Source organism: Myxocyprinus asiaticus, chromosome 2 (genome assembly GCF_019703515.2).
Source record: "Myxocyprinus asiaticus isolate MX2 ecotype Aquarium Trade chromosome 2, UBuf_Myxa_2, whole genome shotgun sequence".
Taxonomy (NCBI): Eukaryota; Metazoa; Chordata; class Actinopteri; order Cypriniformes; family Catostomidae; genus Myxocyprinus; species Myxocyprinus asiaticus.
This window is the reverse complement of record NC_059345.1, coordinates 59,242,539-59,258,041: the sequence shown is the minus strand read 5'-3', so window position 1 is coordinate 59,258,041 and position 15,503 is coordinate 59,242,539.

The window sequence follows — 15,503 nt, the reverse complement described above, 5'->3', positions numbered from 1 at the left end:
GGAAGGGCCACACATACACTCCCATCTACATTGATAAGGATGAAGTGGAGCGTGTGACTAGCTTCAAGTTCCTGGATGTCCATATCTCTGAAGATCTTTCCTGGACCTACAACACCTCCACTCTGAAAGGCGCAACAGTGCCTTTACTTCCTTAGGAAACTAAGGAAAGCTCACCTGTCCCCCCACATCCTGCTGAACTTTTACCATTGCACTATTGAAAGTATCCTAACAAACTGCATCACAGTGTGGTATGGCAACTGCACTGTCTCAGACCAGAAGGCCCTCCAGCAGGTGATGAAAACTGCCCAATACATCACTGGTGTTCAGCTACCCTGCATCAAAGACATTTTCCACAAATGCTGCCTAAGTAGGGTGAGAAGCATTATCAAAGACACCTCTCACCCCAACCATGGTTTGTTTACTCCTCTCTCATCTGGCACCAGCAGACTCAGGAACAGTTTCTTTCCCTCAGCCGTCAGCCTACTGAACTCTAAACTCAGGCGCTGAACACTACATCCTACTCGGACTACATATTTTTTTGCACATTCCCTTGCACATTTCATTGCACATCATTTCTACCTCTTGATGCCGCTTGCACTGTTATGGTCACCGGCCATATTTATACTTTCTGTACAGTGCACCTTCAGTGTTTATACTTCTTCATTTGCACCTTGTACTGTATTCATAGACATTTGCATTGAGCTGGTCTCTGCTTCTCTACCTCATAACTTTGCACTCCATGAAAATCTTTATTGTATATATTCTATATATATATATATATATATATATATATATATATATATATATATATATATATATATATATATATATATATATATACACACACACACATATATATACATATTGCTATTTGCACTTCTGGTTAGATGCTAACTGCATTTCATTGGCTCTGTACCTGTACTCTGCACAATGACAATAAAGTTGAATCTAATCTAAAGGGAAAAATACTTTTTTATTAAGTTTAATTCAGTAAAGAAATTCACTACAAAAAATCCTATCGTTATCAAGTGTTTTTGTCTTGTTTTCCATTTAAAAGTGTCTAAAAATCTTTAAAACAAGATACATTTACTTGAGATATTAAGACTTAAGATATTTAGACTTGCTTTAAGAGAATGTCTCCTCTGTCAGGCGCAAGCTGCAGTGCTGCTCTCACACGTCATCATTAGAGTTTAATGTGATCACATGTTAGGTTAAATGAGATCAAATGGCTATTCGACAACAAAATTCTGTTGACAATTTTTGTTGTTGTCGATAATGTCAACTAAATGTTTCAGCCCTGGATTTAGGCCCCATCATAGTACAGAGACTGCACTTATCAGAGTTACAAATGTCTTGCTCTTATCATCTGATCATGGCTGCATTTCTCTTCTAGTGCTTTTAGATCTTAGTGCTGCCTTCGACACCATAGATCATGACATTCTCTTGGATAGGCTTGAGAATTATGTTGGCATTTGTGGACCGGCATTAGCTTAGTTTAGGTCCTATCTTGCTGTCCGCTACCACTTTGTCTGTGTAAATTAGGAACTGTCAGATCAAATTAAAATTAAGTTTGGAGTGCCACAGGGATCAGTTTTAGGGCCTCTGCTTTTCTCCTTATATATGCTCCCCCTGGGAGACATTATCAGGAACCATGGAATTTGATTTCACTGTTATGCCGATGATACACAACTTTATATTTTTCAAAATTAACAGTGTATAAATGATATCAAAGAGTGGATAGCTAGAAATTTCCTTCTACTCAATTCCGATAAAACAGAAGTACTAATTATTGGAACAAAATAAAAGTCGCTAAAATATAATCTGACTCTTGATTGCACTGTAATGTTTTGCTGTAGAAACTGACATTTAGGTGTTATATTTGATAGCAATCTAATCTTTGAAAAACAAATTTCCAGTATTTGTAAAACTGCATTCTTCCACCTCAGAAATATTGCCAAGTTATGACACATGCTATCTGTTTCTGATGCCGAAAAACTAATGCGTTCATGACCTCAAGACTAGATTATTGTAATGCATTACTTGGTGGATGCCCTGCAGGTTTAATAAACAAACTTCAGTTGGTTCAAAATGTAGCAGTGAGAGTGCTAACAGAACCAATAAATATGATCATATCAGCCCCATTTTATCAGCGTTACATAGGCTACCTGTTAAGTTTTGCATTAATTTTAAAATTCTGTTAATTACTTACAAAGCTTTGAATGGTCTAGCACCAAAGTACTTAAGTGACTTCTGTCACACTATAATCCATCACACTCATTATGATCACAAAACTCTGGCCTGTTAACAATACCGAGAATATCAAAATCCACAAAAGGAGGGAGATCATTTTCATATTTGGCTCCTAAACTATGGAATAGGAATTATATCCCAATTATAATTATATAGGAATTATATAGCCTCAGCTGGGCTCCCCACCTCCGGGACGATTGCCCAGTCACAGGCTGATGCAGAGATGACGGACATGCTTTCCCGGGCGGCCGCAAGCATCAGGTTAGAGTGGAACCCTCCACTCTCCCCTGAACCCTCATGGCTTGATTAATGGTTCCTGGGCTCGCAGCGCCGCTCAAAGCAGCCACGCCCCGCTCCAGTGTCTTTCTTCCCGGAAGTGCACGAGGAGCTGACGAAATCGTGGGGGGCACCTTTTACTGCCCAGCCCCAGTTCCTCAGTTCCCCCGCCCTCACTACCCTCGATGGCGGGGCGGCCAGGAGCTATACGGCAATTCCCCAGGTGGATAAGGCGCTCGCGGTGCACCTATGCCAACAGAGCGCCGCCACCTGGCGTAGACGCCCAAAGCTCCCGTCCAAGCCCTGAAGGTTCACATCGTCCCTGATGGCTAAAGCCTACAGCACTGCTGGACAAGCCACCTCTGTCCTGCACGCCATGGGTCTCCTGCAGGTCTACCAAGCCAAGGTGCTAAAAAGGACTGCACGAGGGTAGTTCCGCCCCAGATCTGATGCAGGAACTGCACTCGGTGACCGACCTTGCTCTCCGAGCAACGAAGGTCACGGCGCGGTCTCTCGGGTGGACAATGGCCACATTAGTGGTCCAGGAGTGCCACCTTTGGCTCAACCTGGTTGATATGGGTGAGGCCGACAAGACACGGTTCCTTGCTGTCCCCATTTCCCAGGCTGGCCTATTCAGCGACACCCTCGAGGACTTTGCCCAGCAGTTCTCGGTTGTGAAGCACTAGACGGAGGCTATCCGGCATATCCTGCCCCGGCGCGGCTCAAGATCCCGCACTCCATCTCACAGTCGGCCACTAAGAACCCACGGAGGTCGTCAAAGTGCCCCTGAGACGGGCAACCCAGTGACGAAGAAACCCACTCACCTGGAGCTGGTAAGAAGACCACTCCATCCCCCGGTGGAGGGCTGGGTGGAGAATCTTTTGTTGCCTTTTTGTTTGATTTCGCCGCATGCCCAAGTGGCTGCGATACCCAACAGTTCAGCAAAAGAGCAGTTTCCTTCCTCCCTGGGTCACATACCCAGTGTGCACGGTCATCATCACGACTACCGTCCACAGGTTTTTCCTTGCAGGATTGGTGCTCCAGCGGTGGTCTTCCCGCCCCTGAGCGCCCAGCTGTGGCACACAGCCGCCCCCAATGTGGCAGTCTCCACGGGTTACGAGGACAGGCCTCTTCCTCCCCCGTTCCAGGCTGTTCCGGGGGTGGTCATAAGGAGCCAGATAAGTGCTTCGATGTCCCTAGACTCAGCACGGTCACGACGTGGTGTGGCACCTCGAGCTCCACCCTGCCGCTAGGCCCCACCTGCCGGTACGTCCGACGATGTTGTCCCCTTGGTCCCCCTTGCACGGAACTTGGATGCGTGGCTTGCGCTTTCCAATCCATCGCGATGGCTGGTCCGGACCGTCAGACTTGGCTATGCAATTCAGTTTGCCAGGCGCCCACCCAAATTCAGCAGTATCCACTTGATGGATCCTTGGTGAAGGACAAAAAAAACGCTGCTACCTTGCATGCGGAGATCGCTACCCTCCTACGGAAGAGCGCGATTGAACCTGTCCCTCCGGCCGAGATGAAGAAGGGGTTTTACAGCCCCTACTTCATCGTACCAAAAAAAGGCAGTGGGTTGCGGTCAATCTTGGACCTGCGAGTACTGAACCGGCCCTTACACAGTCTCCCGTTCAAGATGCTGATGCAAAAACGCATTCTGGCGAGTGTCCGGCATCAAGATTGGTTTGCGGCGGTAGACCTGAAGGACGCGTACTTCCACGTCTCAATCCTTCCTCAACACAGACCCTTCCTGCAGTTTGCATTCGAGGGTCAGGCGTATCAGTACAAGGTCCTCCCTTTCGGCCTGTCCCTGTCTTCTCGCGTCTTCACGAAGGTCGCAGAGACAGCCCTTGCCCCGTTAAGGGAAGTGGGCATTCTCAACTATCTCGATGACTGGCTAATCCTAGCTCACTCTCGGGACATGTTGTGCGCACACAGGGACTTGGTGCTCTCACACCTCAGCCAGTTAGGGCTTTGGGTCAACTGGGAAAAGAGCAAGCTCCTCCTGGTTCAGAGCATCTCTTTCCTCGGTTTGGAGTTGGACTCAGTCTCTTTGACAGCGCGCCTCACGAACGAGCAAGCCCAGTCGGTGCTGGCCTGTTTGAAGGTGTTCAAACAGAAAACAGCGGTTCTACTGAAACTTTTTCAGAGGCTCCTGGGGCATATGGCATCCTCAGCGGTAGCCACCCTGCTCGAGTTGATGCATATGAGACCGCTTCAGCACTGGCTTCAGACTCAAGTCCCGAGATGGGCATGGCACCACGGGACAAATCGCGTGGTCATCACGCCAGTCTGTCACCGTCTTTTCAGCCCTTGGACCGACCTCTCATTTCTACGGGCAGGTGTTCCCCAAGAACTGGTCTCCAGGCACGTCGTGGTCACGACAGATGCCTCCAAAATGGGCTGGGGCGCTGTTTGCAACGGGCACACAGCCGCCGGCTTGTGGACGGGCCTGCGACTGCATTGGCACATCAACTGCCTCGAGTTGTTGGCAATTCTGCTCGCCCTGCGGAGGTTTTGGCCATTTATCCAGGGCAAGCACGTGTTAGTTTGGACAGACAGCACGGCAACGGTAGCATATGTCAACCGCCAAGGCGGTCTGCGCTCTCGTTGTATGTCACAAATCGCCCGCCGTCTCCACCTCTGGAGTCAGCAGCACTTCAAGTCGCTGCGAGCCACTCACATCCCGGGCAACCTCAACACTACAGCGGACGCGCTTTCACGGCAGGTTACCCTCAGGGGAGAGTGGAGACTCCACCCTCAGATGGTCCAGCTGATTTGGAGTCAATTCGGACAGGTACAGATGGACCTGTTTGCCTCCCAAGAATCCTCCCACTACCCGCTCTGGTACGCCCTGACCGAGGCCCCCCTCGGCATAGACACGCTGGCACACAGCTGGCCCCCTGGCCTGCGCAAATATGCGTTTCCCCCAGTGAACCTACTTGCACATGACCCTGTGCAAGGTCAGGGAGGACGAGGAGCAAGTCGTCCTGGTAGCACCCTACTGGCCCACGCAGACGTGGTTCTCGGACCTCACGCTCCTCGTGACAGCCCCTCCTGGTGAATTCCCCTGAGGAAGGACCTTCTTTCTCAGGGATGGGGCACCATCTGGCACCCACGACCAGACCTCTGGAATCTCCATGTCTGGCCCCTGGACGGGACGCGGAAGACCTAAGCGGTCTACCACCCGCGCTGGTAGACACGATCACTCAGGCTAGGGCCCCCTCTACGAGGCGCCTGTATGCCTTTAAGTGGCGTCTGTTCGCTAAGTGGTGTTCTTCCAGACGGGAAGACCCCCAGAGATGCACAGTCGGATTAATGCTTTCCTTCTTGCAGGAGAGGTTGGAAGGGCTGCTGTCCCCTTCCAACATGAAGGTGTACATTGCCACCATTGCAGCACACCACGACGCAGTCGACGGTAAGTCCTTAGGGAAGCACGACCTGATCATCAGGTTCCTGAGAGGCACCAGGAGGCTGAATCCCTCCAGACCGTGGCTCGTTCCATCATGGGACCTCCCTGTAGTTCTTCAGGGTCTACAGAGAGCCCCCTTTGAGCCTTTGCAGTCAGCTGAGCTTAAGGCACTCTTCTTGAAGACTGCCCTCCTGACTGCACTCACTTCCATCAAGAGGGTAGATGACCTGCAAGCGTTCTCTGTTCCCTGGAGTTCGGTCCGGGTTCCCACGACCCCTTTTAGGGATCAGGTGGTGAACCTGCAAGCGCTGCCCCAGGAGGAGGCAGACCCAGCCCTATCGTTGCTGTGTCCAGTGCATGCTTTACGCATCTATTTAGATCGCACGCAGAGCTTTAGAATCTCTGAGCAGCTCTTTGTCTGCTTTGGTGCACAGCGGAAAGGAAGCGCTGTCTCCAAGCAGAGGATCGCCCACTGGCTCATTGACGCCATAGCTATGGCATAACACGCCCAGGACATGCCGCCCCCGGTAGGGCTACGAGCCCATTCTACCAGGGGTGTAGCGGCCTCCTGGGCCCTGGCCAGGGGTGCCTCTCTAACAGACATTTGCAGAGCAGCGGGCTGGGCAACACCCAACACCTTTGCAAGGTTCTACAACCTCCGGGTGGAACCGGATTCGTCCCAGGTAGTGGCACGCATTACAAGTGGATAAGCCTCGGATAGCCGGCCGGGTGTATCGCTTGCACATAGCGCCTTCCATCTCTTTTGAGCTGAAGACGTGCGCCATTAATTCCCAGTAGTGTTCACAAACTATGTTCCCTGGTTGACTTCCTCCGAACCCTGTGGCAGTCGAGTTTTCAGAGAGACTCGCTGCCGGCCCAGTACACGTACTAACTAAAAGCCCTGTTCTGGGGTAGGTGCTCCACATGTGGTGGTTCCCTGTAAGGTAAAACCCCATGCGATGTTTATCTTCCGCTAATTCGTTTCCCTGTTGGCAAACTGCATCTTCCTTGGGCAGAGCCCCTCTGCCCCAGTCTCCATGTTTGTAGTAACTCCTCCCCCATTGGGCAGGATCTACCTTGAAGACTCTCCACATGGTCGGCAAGACCATGTGACGTATTTTTCCACTTAAATATCCCCCCCTTTCTTTGGGCGAGGTGTGGTCTCCGCGGTGTCCTCCCCTTGGGAGGGACACCCCCCGACTAGACCTGGTGGCCCAGTCGGATAATCCCCCTTTGTTTTTAGGGAGTGGAAAAAAAGAAGGGAAAAAGAGGCCACAACTGGGTTAGCCTGTCTCTATCTTTTGGGTAGTCGACTTGTCCCCAAAGGGCCGTTCGACACTCATAACTATGTTGGGGGAGGTTACGTGTCGAACTGGTGTGCTGGCTATGAGGCAGACAGTGGTCTGCCCGTCACACACCGCCAGTTCACGTAACAAAGTTCAGCCAGTTGTGGCGTTTTGTATAGGGACCCCTAGTGTCACTACATCGACACAACGTCTCGTTCCCTCCATCAGGGAATGGAGGTTACGCAAGTAACCATGACGTTCAGGTCTGTGACGAAAATTAAAGGCTATTACAAGCCCTTTGATTTGTCCTGCCATTTATTATTCCCAACTTCCTGTTCCAACTGAAAATACATCAACACAGGAAAGAAAAATATGCATGTCAAACCATTTCATGGGGTCTTTACAAATGGAACCATTCCAAGTAAAGAGTTTAGACTTATGTCACCATCCAGCTACAAACCTAGCTGTAACCAGTATGCACTAACACTAAACTAATCTCATGAGAATGCACTGTTTCAGTAAAGAAATTCATCACACAAATTGCTGGTGGCTGCCAGTAAGAGAAAGCCTGAAGCGTTTACTAGGTGTAAGGTCACTTACAGATGAATAAATGTCTCTCTCTCTCTCTTAGTTTTTAGACAAGAAGGGCTGTGATTTGGTAGCTGGCTCTATGAGGCGATGCTTCCGTTCAGCTGGCTGCTGAAAAGGGAGGGTGGGCGGCAGTTACAAATGCTCCTCTTTGAAACTCACTGACACCCTTTGCCACTACTCTAAATGAGAGAGAGAGAGAGAGAGAGAGAGAGAGAGGCAGAAAAATTTCTGAGCACAGAAGGAGAACTTGTTCAGCAGAGGACCTTTAACATTCTGAACTGACCAGTGTCTTACCTCTGGAATACTCTAAAAAAAAAAAAAAACCTACTGCTAATAGAACTAGACTTGCAAGACAGGGATAATCATTCCTATAAGGCTCCTTGTGGGTGCTGCAAGAAGGCAATATGATCAGCTTTGGTGAGTGTTTATCTAATTTCTTTCAAATGGAGTAGGAAACTTAAATGCGACAATTAGCCACATCTGAATCAGAGCTGAGAAACAGATGTTAAAGGGACCGTTCACCCAAAAATAAAAATTCTGTTATTATTTAATCAAGCTCATGTTGTTCCAGACCCTTATGGCTTTCTTTCTTCCATGGAACATATAAAAAGATGTTACGTAAGCAGAATGTTAGGAACTGACAGCCTTCATTTACATCCATTGAATGGAGAAATATACAATAAAAGTGAATGATGTCTGAGGTCAGCATTCTGCCTAAACATTTATTTTTGTGTTTGATGGAGGAAAAAAAGTCATGCAGGTTTGGAACAGCATGAGAAAGAACTTTCATTTTTGGGTGAACTATCCCGTTAAGCAGGGAACAGACTCCAAGCCATCAGATACTTTAACACACACAGTTTGCCATGCCAGGTTTACTGACATCAACCAAACACATGCAGAGTGAATTGAATTGCATGCAAATGTGGTTTGGGTCAGGAAGAGAAAATGTATAAAGAGAAAAACCTAAGTCAGAATTACAGAATTGTAGATAAAGAAACATAGCCTACTATGCCACCATTTGAATTTCACCCAGGGAATATCTACAAACGTGGAATTAAATCCACACACAAAAAGGTCATACTGATCCGTTTCCACCAATGAGAGACAAGATACGCATTTTATTTGTGTCACAATAATCAATTAAAGCAATAGAAACACTAGTATATTCTGTGGCCAGATTTAAATGACATGAACCAAAAATGGCAGACTCATACAAAAACACTACACATAATGTACAAACCATTCCAAGTAAAGAGTCCAGCAGGAACCAGCTAATTGCAGACACTATGGCCCCATTTACACCTTACATTAACATGCATTTTCGATGATTGGATCACTATCGGATTGCACTTGAACACATTAAATGACAGGTGTAAATGCACCTGTCATTTGTAAATGCTTTGTCTGGTAATTCAGCCATTGCAATGTGAAGAACACAGCAGACACTGCCGTCTTGCAATCTTGTCACTTAAACAATCAACAATATTATATATTATATTATATATCAATGTTTTAAAAATTAGCTAAAAGACCAATAATTTTCAGTTACTACAGCCTCTGATGTAATATCTATGTAGTGTTTTCCATTTTGCATGGGTAATTTTGATCAGATCTCTATTCGATAACTGTGGAGATGCATTTGACTGCAAAGTGTAAATTCAATCCAGCTAAAGAATATCCAAATACTATCTGGATATGAAATACATGTTAATGCAAGGTGTAAAGGGGGCTATCTGTCCTGGGAAACACCACAATCACATGGTGATATGGTGATGAGCACAGCACAGCACGCAATGAAGAGAAAACCACCACCAGGCACAGAAGGAAAGCCAGTTTCCCTGCCTCAAGCACTGAGCACCTGCAAAGAATGAAAAAGACAAAGACAGTGTTAACATTCAAGTTCAAACAGTTGGTATTACAATTTGACACAATAATGGGCTGAGAAACCTTCAAAACTGGGCCAGACACAAATCAAATCCCAGTACACCAATGCAGTTTAGTACCCACACAAAAAATGAAACAAATGTATGCGTATATCTGTGCGATCGTATTTCAGAGCCTTAAAGGTAATCACAGTTCAGACCAAATTAATTCAACACCCTTAAAGAAAAAGGGAACACTTCATCATGTCAACCAGCCCACCAAGAAAAGGTGGCCAACAGTAGTTACACGACAGATACACTCGCTATAGATGAACAGCAAGCGCTATGGTTCGCTACAAGTCAACTTGCACTGACCAAATTAACAGGCCATGACAGGCCAAACAGCTAATGGGAAATAGCACTCGGATGACCCATGTGATACTGGAAAGGTGGCTTGATGGTGACAAATACCCCAGGTGGCAGACAAGAGCCCTTAAATAGACCGGCTGTAACACTGATAGGTAGTCAATCAATGACATCATTACTCTAAAAACAGAGAGGTGACAGCCTATCCTGTTACACAAACATTGCATACAGCAACCATAGCCACAAAAATGTGGCGTATCCCAGAGCTTTTGTATTTGATTGTGTTCCTGCTCATGCACTGATCTCCAGATGCTTATGTTTGTCTTAATTAGATTGGATGGAGACAGAACCATCAACATGCTGCCAGCTAAACCATGCAGTCTCTACAATGCATCAATGAAAGTACAACAACTCTGCTGATTCATACTGATTCACATTGTAGATCTGTCTGTGGATACAATTTATTACCATCATTATTATCAGAGATGTTTTACTTTTATAAAGAAATCATCTAAAAATACTTCAAATTTACTACTACATTATTAAAGTTCTAAAATAAAAGACTTTGTGTAAAATATTGTGTTTGAGAATAATTGAATGCAGCATTTTCTGGAATCGGTTTTAGTCATTGCGTAATATAGAATGTAAAATAGCATGGAATGTTGAATGGTCTGATTAATAAAATGCTTTGGTTTTGATTATAGGGAAATTTTGTTTAGATTTTCATAAACAATGACATAAGTGATAATGGCAGAGTTAATAAACAATAGAAATGTATGGAAAGATTGCTATGAAAATGATACATTTTATATTGCATTTTAAAAAACTGCTTGCCCTTGCAAAACATGCCACCACATTGGTGTTTGCCAGGGCTGTTACGGTGTTCTAAATGGTTGCTAGGGTACTGCTATATTTTTGTTAGGGTGGTTGCTTAAAAATAAGTAAAAATCCTACTTAGGGTTACGGGTTTGTTCAAGTGCACATTAGTTATGTATTTTTAGTATCACTAATAATAGTGATGATATTTTTCAAAACCCCTAGCCCTAAGTATTAAACTTCCTTTTGTGCTATGTACATGAATGAAAGCCTACCTCAAATATCTTGCTGAGGAGAGTTGCACAACTTTTATAAGCAATCAGATTTCATATCCATTATCTATAACCCTACACTGAAGGAGGGCCCCAAGCCATTCAGTATCCCTTGGAAACCCCTAAAAGAAAACCCACAGTTATAACTGTAAGTGTATTGTCACTAAGGATTTTTTTTAACTTGAGGGGTTTCTTGCAACTGGGCCCAGAATATCATAAAGACATGGGGATCTCTTTTAACTTTGACCACTAATCAACCACTTACTACTCAGAATACTCTACCAACCAACTAGTAACACCTTAGCAACCACATTAGCACGCACCACTCACATTGCATTAGCAAGCACCACTCACATTTCCTTCGGAAGATGTAGAAATCTACTTTTTTTTTCTTCTTTTGTCTCTATTTTTATATTTTATGCATTATTCAGTTGTGTTTCTTTTCTGTTTGATGAAAGACACCTATTTTCAGGGAGGACATGAACAAACAAATTTTCTAAAAGTCTACTATGGTCTCATTTAATTGCTGCTTCACTCAAACCATTCATCATTTCCACTCACAGCCATAATCAAAAATATGTTTCCTTCACTCTATTTCTTTTTCAAAGGTTTTCAAACTTAACAGCGTGACCGCTCCATGCCATTACATCAACTCATTTTAAATGGGAAACCATACTGTACCACTGAAATTTCTGCAAACTAACTTCTGCACAGAGTTGGAAAATACTGTGGTAAATGACACAGAAGTAGAGTTAGTATGCCATTAAAACTTCTTTCATCTTTTTTTACTTTTTAATGTCTTTATATAAAAAACAAATATAGCTCACAGCACATACATTTACTCATAATGCAATGTGCTAATTCTACAAGTATTTGTTTTAGCAATATACTCCAGTTTTAATACCTTGAATATGATGTTCACAATGAAACAATACTGTATAAACAAAACTTAAAGACCCTGTGAATTTGCTTGGCAATCATAGATTTCTTTCTTGTTCATGTCTTTCCTTATGAAACAAGAAGTTTGAGTAGAATGTTTCGAAGGGCTCGTCCCTTTAAAAAAAAGAAAGAAAATACCCAATAGGCTTTTGTTACTTCACAGTCATGTACATAATATACTACTTGCTAATCAGTTTCAGGTGGTATTATGGGGAGGGTCATTCTCATTCTAGAGAGCATTTGACTGGACAAATAATCTGTGTAGTGCAGCATGAGTCATTAATATTTTTAGTCAGTTTTCCCAGAAGAGAAAGACTGCAAATTCTAAATGTACACTACCAGTCAAAAGTTTTGAAACACTTGACTGAAATGTTTCACATGATCTTAAAAATATTTTGATCTGAAGGCATATGCTTAAATGTTTGAAATTAGTTTTGTAGACAAAAATATAATTGTGCCACCGTATTAATTTATTTCATTATAAAACTAAAATTTAATAAACATTGATGACTTGGACCAAATAATAAAGAAAAGCAGCCAATAAGTGCCCAACGTAGATGGGAACTCCTTCTATACTGTTTAAAAGAAGTTGGTTGAGAAAATGTCAAGAGTACATGTCTGCAAATTCTAGGCAAAGGGTGACTACTTTGAAGATGCTAAAATATAACACAGTTTTGATTTATTTTGGATTTTGTTCAGTCACAACATAATTCCCATAGTTCCATTTATGTTATTCCATAGTTTTGATGACTTTACTATTATTCTAAAATGTGAAAAAAAAAAAAAAAAAAATTATAATAAAGAATGAGTAAGTGTTTCAAAACATTTGACCGGTAGTGTATATATCTGCTAAAAGTGAATTTTGACAATGCTAAAGAGTACACTAACACATGAATTAAAAGCCACAAAACTCCCATTTTTATTTAATGTGGTCTTTGTCAACAAAACTTAAAAGGCGTCCCAGACATCTGAAGCAAAGTGCTACAGCTATCAACCAGAGAGCTGATCTGAGTGCTTGCAACACATGATAAGCTAATGTATTCTGGGATTGCCTTCTCCACGAATGATACATAGAATACTTCTTTAAATTTTAGTCAGAAGGCATCAGAATTCTACTGCTTTTCCATTAGGAGTGCACTTATGATGCCTTAAAATGCAGCCTGCATAGGCAGCTCACTACAGTGCAGTAAGTTTTTTATCAGAGCCTCACTGTTCACTGCATCAGTTTGATCTATGCTGCTAACAAGTCTGGACAAATTTGTCTCCATGGATTAGTTAGCCTATCAAAATTCATCAACACCAGAGTGTTAGAACAGTTCCCTATCTGTCACTCACTCGACGTTGTGTCGATGTATTGACACTAGGGGTCACACTTGGGAGCCCCAAACACCTCTGATCTTTGAGAAAAGGCCAAAGGGAATTGGCGAGTGGAATTTGAATGCCACTCCCCTGGACATACAGGTATGAAAGGAGCTGGCTCGCAACCACTTATTCAGATTTTCTCTTCGGAGACGAACGGTTGTATTTCACTGAGCTGAATTCCTTCACCGATCCATTCATCTACAAACTGCTGGATTTATGGTGCATTTCAGCGGCTTCTCCCCCTCTGCACCGGTGGAGTGCAGAGAACGCCTCTGGGCGCTTCGGCAGACTAAAAGAGTATATTCTTCCTCTGAAAGTGTATATTTTCCTAAAGCTAAAATAGTGCCACTTATGGGAGCGTCTTTTTAAAGATGCCTTTCTATTTGTGTATATTTCCTGGTTGCAGTCATTACCTCTCCACTTCTGACGGCCACGATCACTGCCTTACGTGTTTGGTCGCTGCCCACGTGGAGACAGCATATGTGGATGGGTCATGTCCTCACTGCGAGAACATGACTATGGCAACATTGCGGTCGCGGCTTGCTTTCGTAAGAGGGAAAGCTACCCCAGCATCTCCCAGCCTCGGTCCTTCTACCTATGGGTATTCTCATTCGGGGCTCGCGAAGAGGATGAGCTGTCGATCGCAGCATCGGAGAGCGGGCTCGTCCAGTCTGACACTGAGGACTCGGCTGGGCTTCTACCTTCGGGTATGGTCGCCCAGTCGCTGGCCGACACGGAACTGATGGCCATGCTTGCCCGGGCGGCTGCGAGCGTCAGGCTGGAGTGGAATCCTCCACTCCTCTGAACCCTCGCGGCTCGATGATTGGTTCCTGGGCCCAGAGCGCCGTTCACGGTCCCGCCCCGGTCTCTTTCTTCCCTGAGGTGCATGAGGAGCTGACAAGGTCGTGGTAGGCACCTTTCACTGCCCGGACCCGATCTTTCAGCTCCCCCGCTCTCACTACCCTCGATGGTGGGGCTGCCAGGGGGTACTCGGCGATTCCCCAGGAGGATAAGGCGGTTGTGGTGCACCTGTGCCCACAGAGCACCACCACCTGGTGGAACCGCCCGAGACACCCGTCCAGGGCCTGTAGGCTTACGTCGTCTCTCGTGGCTAAGGCCTACGGGGCCGCTAGATAGGCCACCTCCACCCTGCACACCATGGATCTCCTGCAAGTACATCAAGCCAAGGCGCTAAAAGAACTGCACAAGGGTAGTTCTGACCCGGGATTGATGCAGGAGCTGCATTCGGCGACTGACCTCGCTCTCTGGGTGAGGAAGGTCACAGCATGGTCTCTCGGGCAGGCGACGTCCATCCTCGTGGTCCAGGAATGCCACCTTTGGCTCAAACTGGTCGAGATGAGGGAGGCTGACAAGGTACAATTCCTTGACACCCCCATCTCCTAGGTTGGCCTATTCGGTGACACCGTCGAGGACTTCACCCAGCAGTTCTCGGTGGTGAAACAGCAGACAAAGACTATTCAGCACATCCTGTCCCGGCGCGGATCAAGACCCCGCACCCTGTCTGCTCGTCGCCAAGGGCGTCCCCCTGCGGCAACAACATCGGCTCCGCAACAGCCCGCCCCCACAGCCTGGCCCCGGCGTGGAGCCACCCGCAGGAAGCAGACGCCTCCCGTCTCACGACCCACCGCCAAGAACCCGAGAAAGGCTTCGAAGCGCCCCCCCTCCCCCCTCCACATCCCTGGGCCCCCGACCCAGGGATGTGAAGACCCGCTACAGTGGAGGTGGTGAACAGACCACTCCATCACCCGGTGGAGGGCTGGGAAGAGAATCTTTTGTTCCCTTTTGTTATCACGACTGCCAGCCACCATTCCTTTATGGCAGGTATGGCACTCCGGGGACGGCCCCCCGCCTCTGCACACCCAGCTGTGGCAAAAACATGCCCACGCCAGGCCAGTTCTGACGGACTGCGGGGACGATTTCCCTCCTCCCCCATCCCTGACCAGTCCTATGGTGGGTATCCGGAGCCAGGTAAGTGCTTCGATGTCCCCAGACTTAGCACGGCCATGGGTTCGGGGCTCGAGCCCCCTCAAGGTGGCGCCTCAGGCTC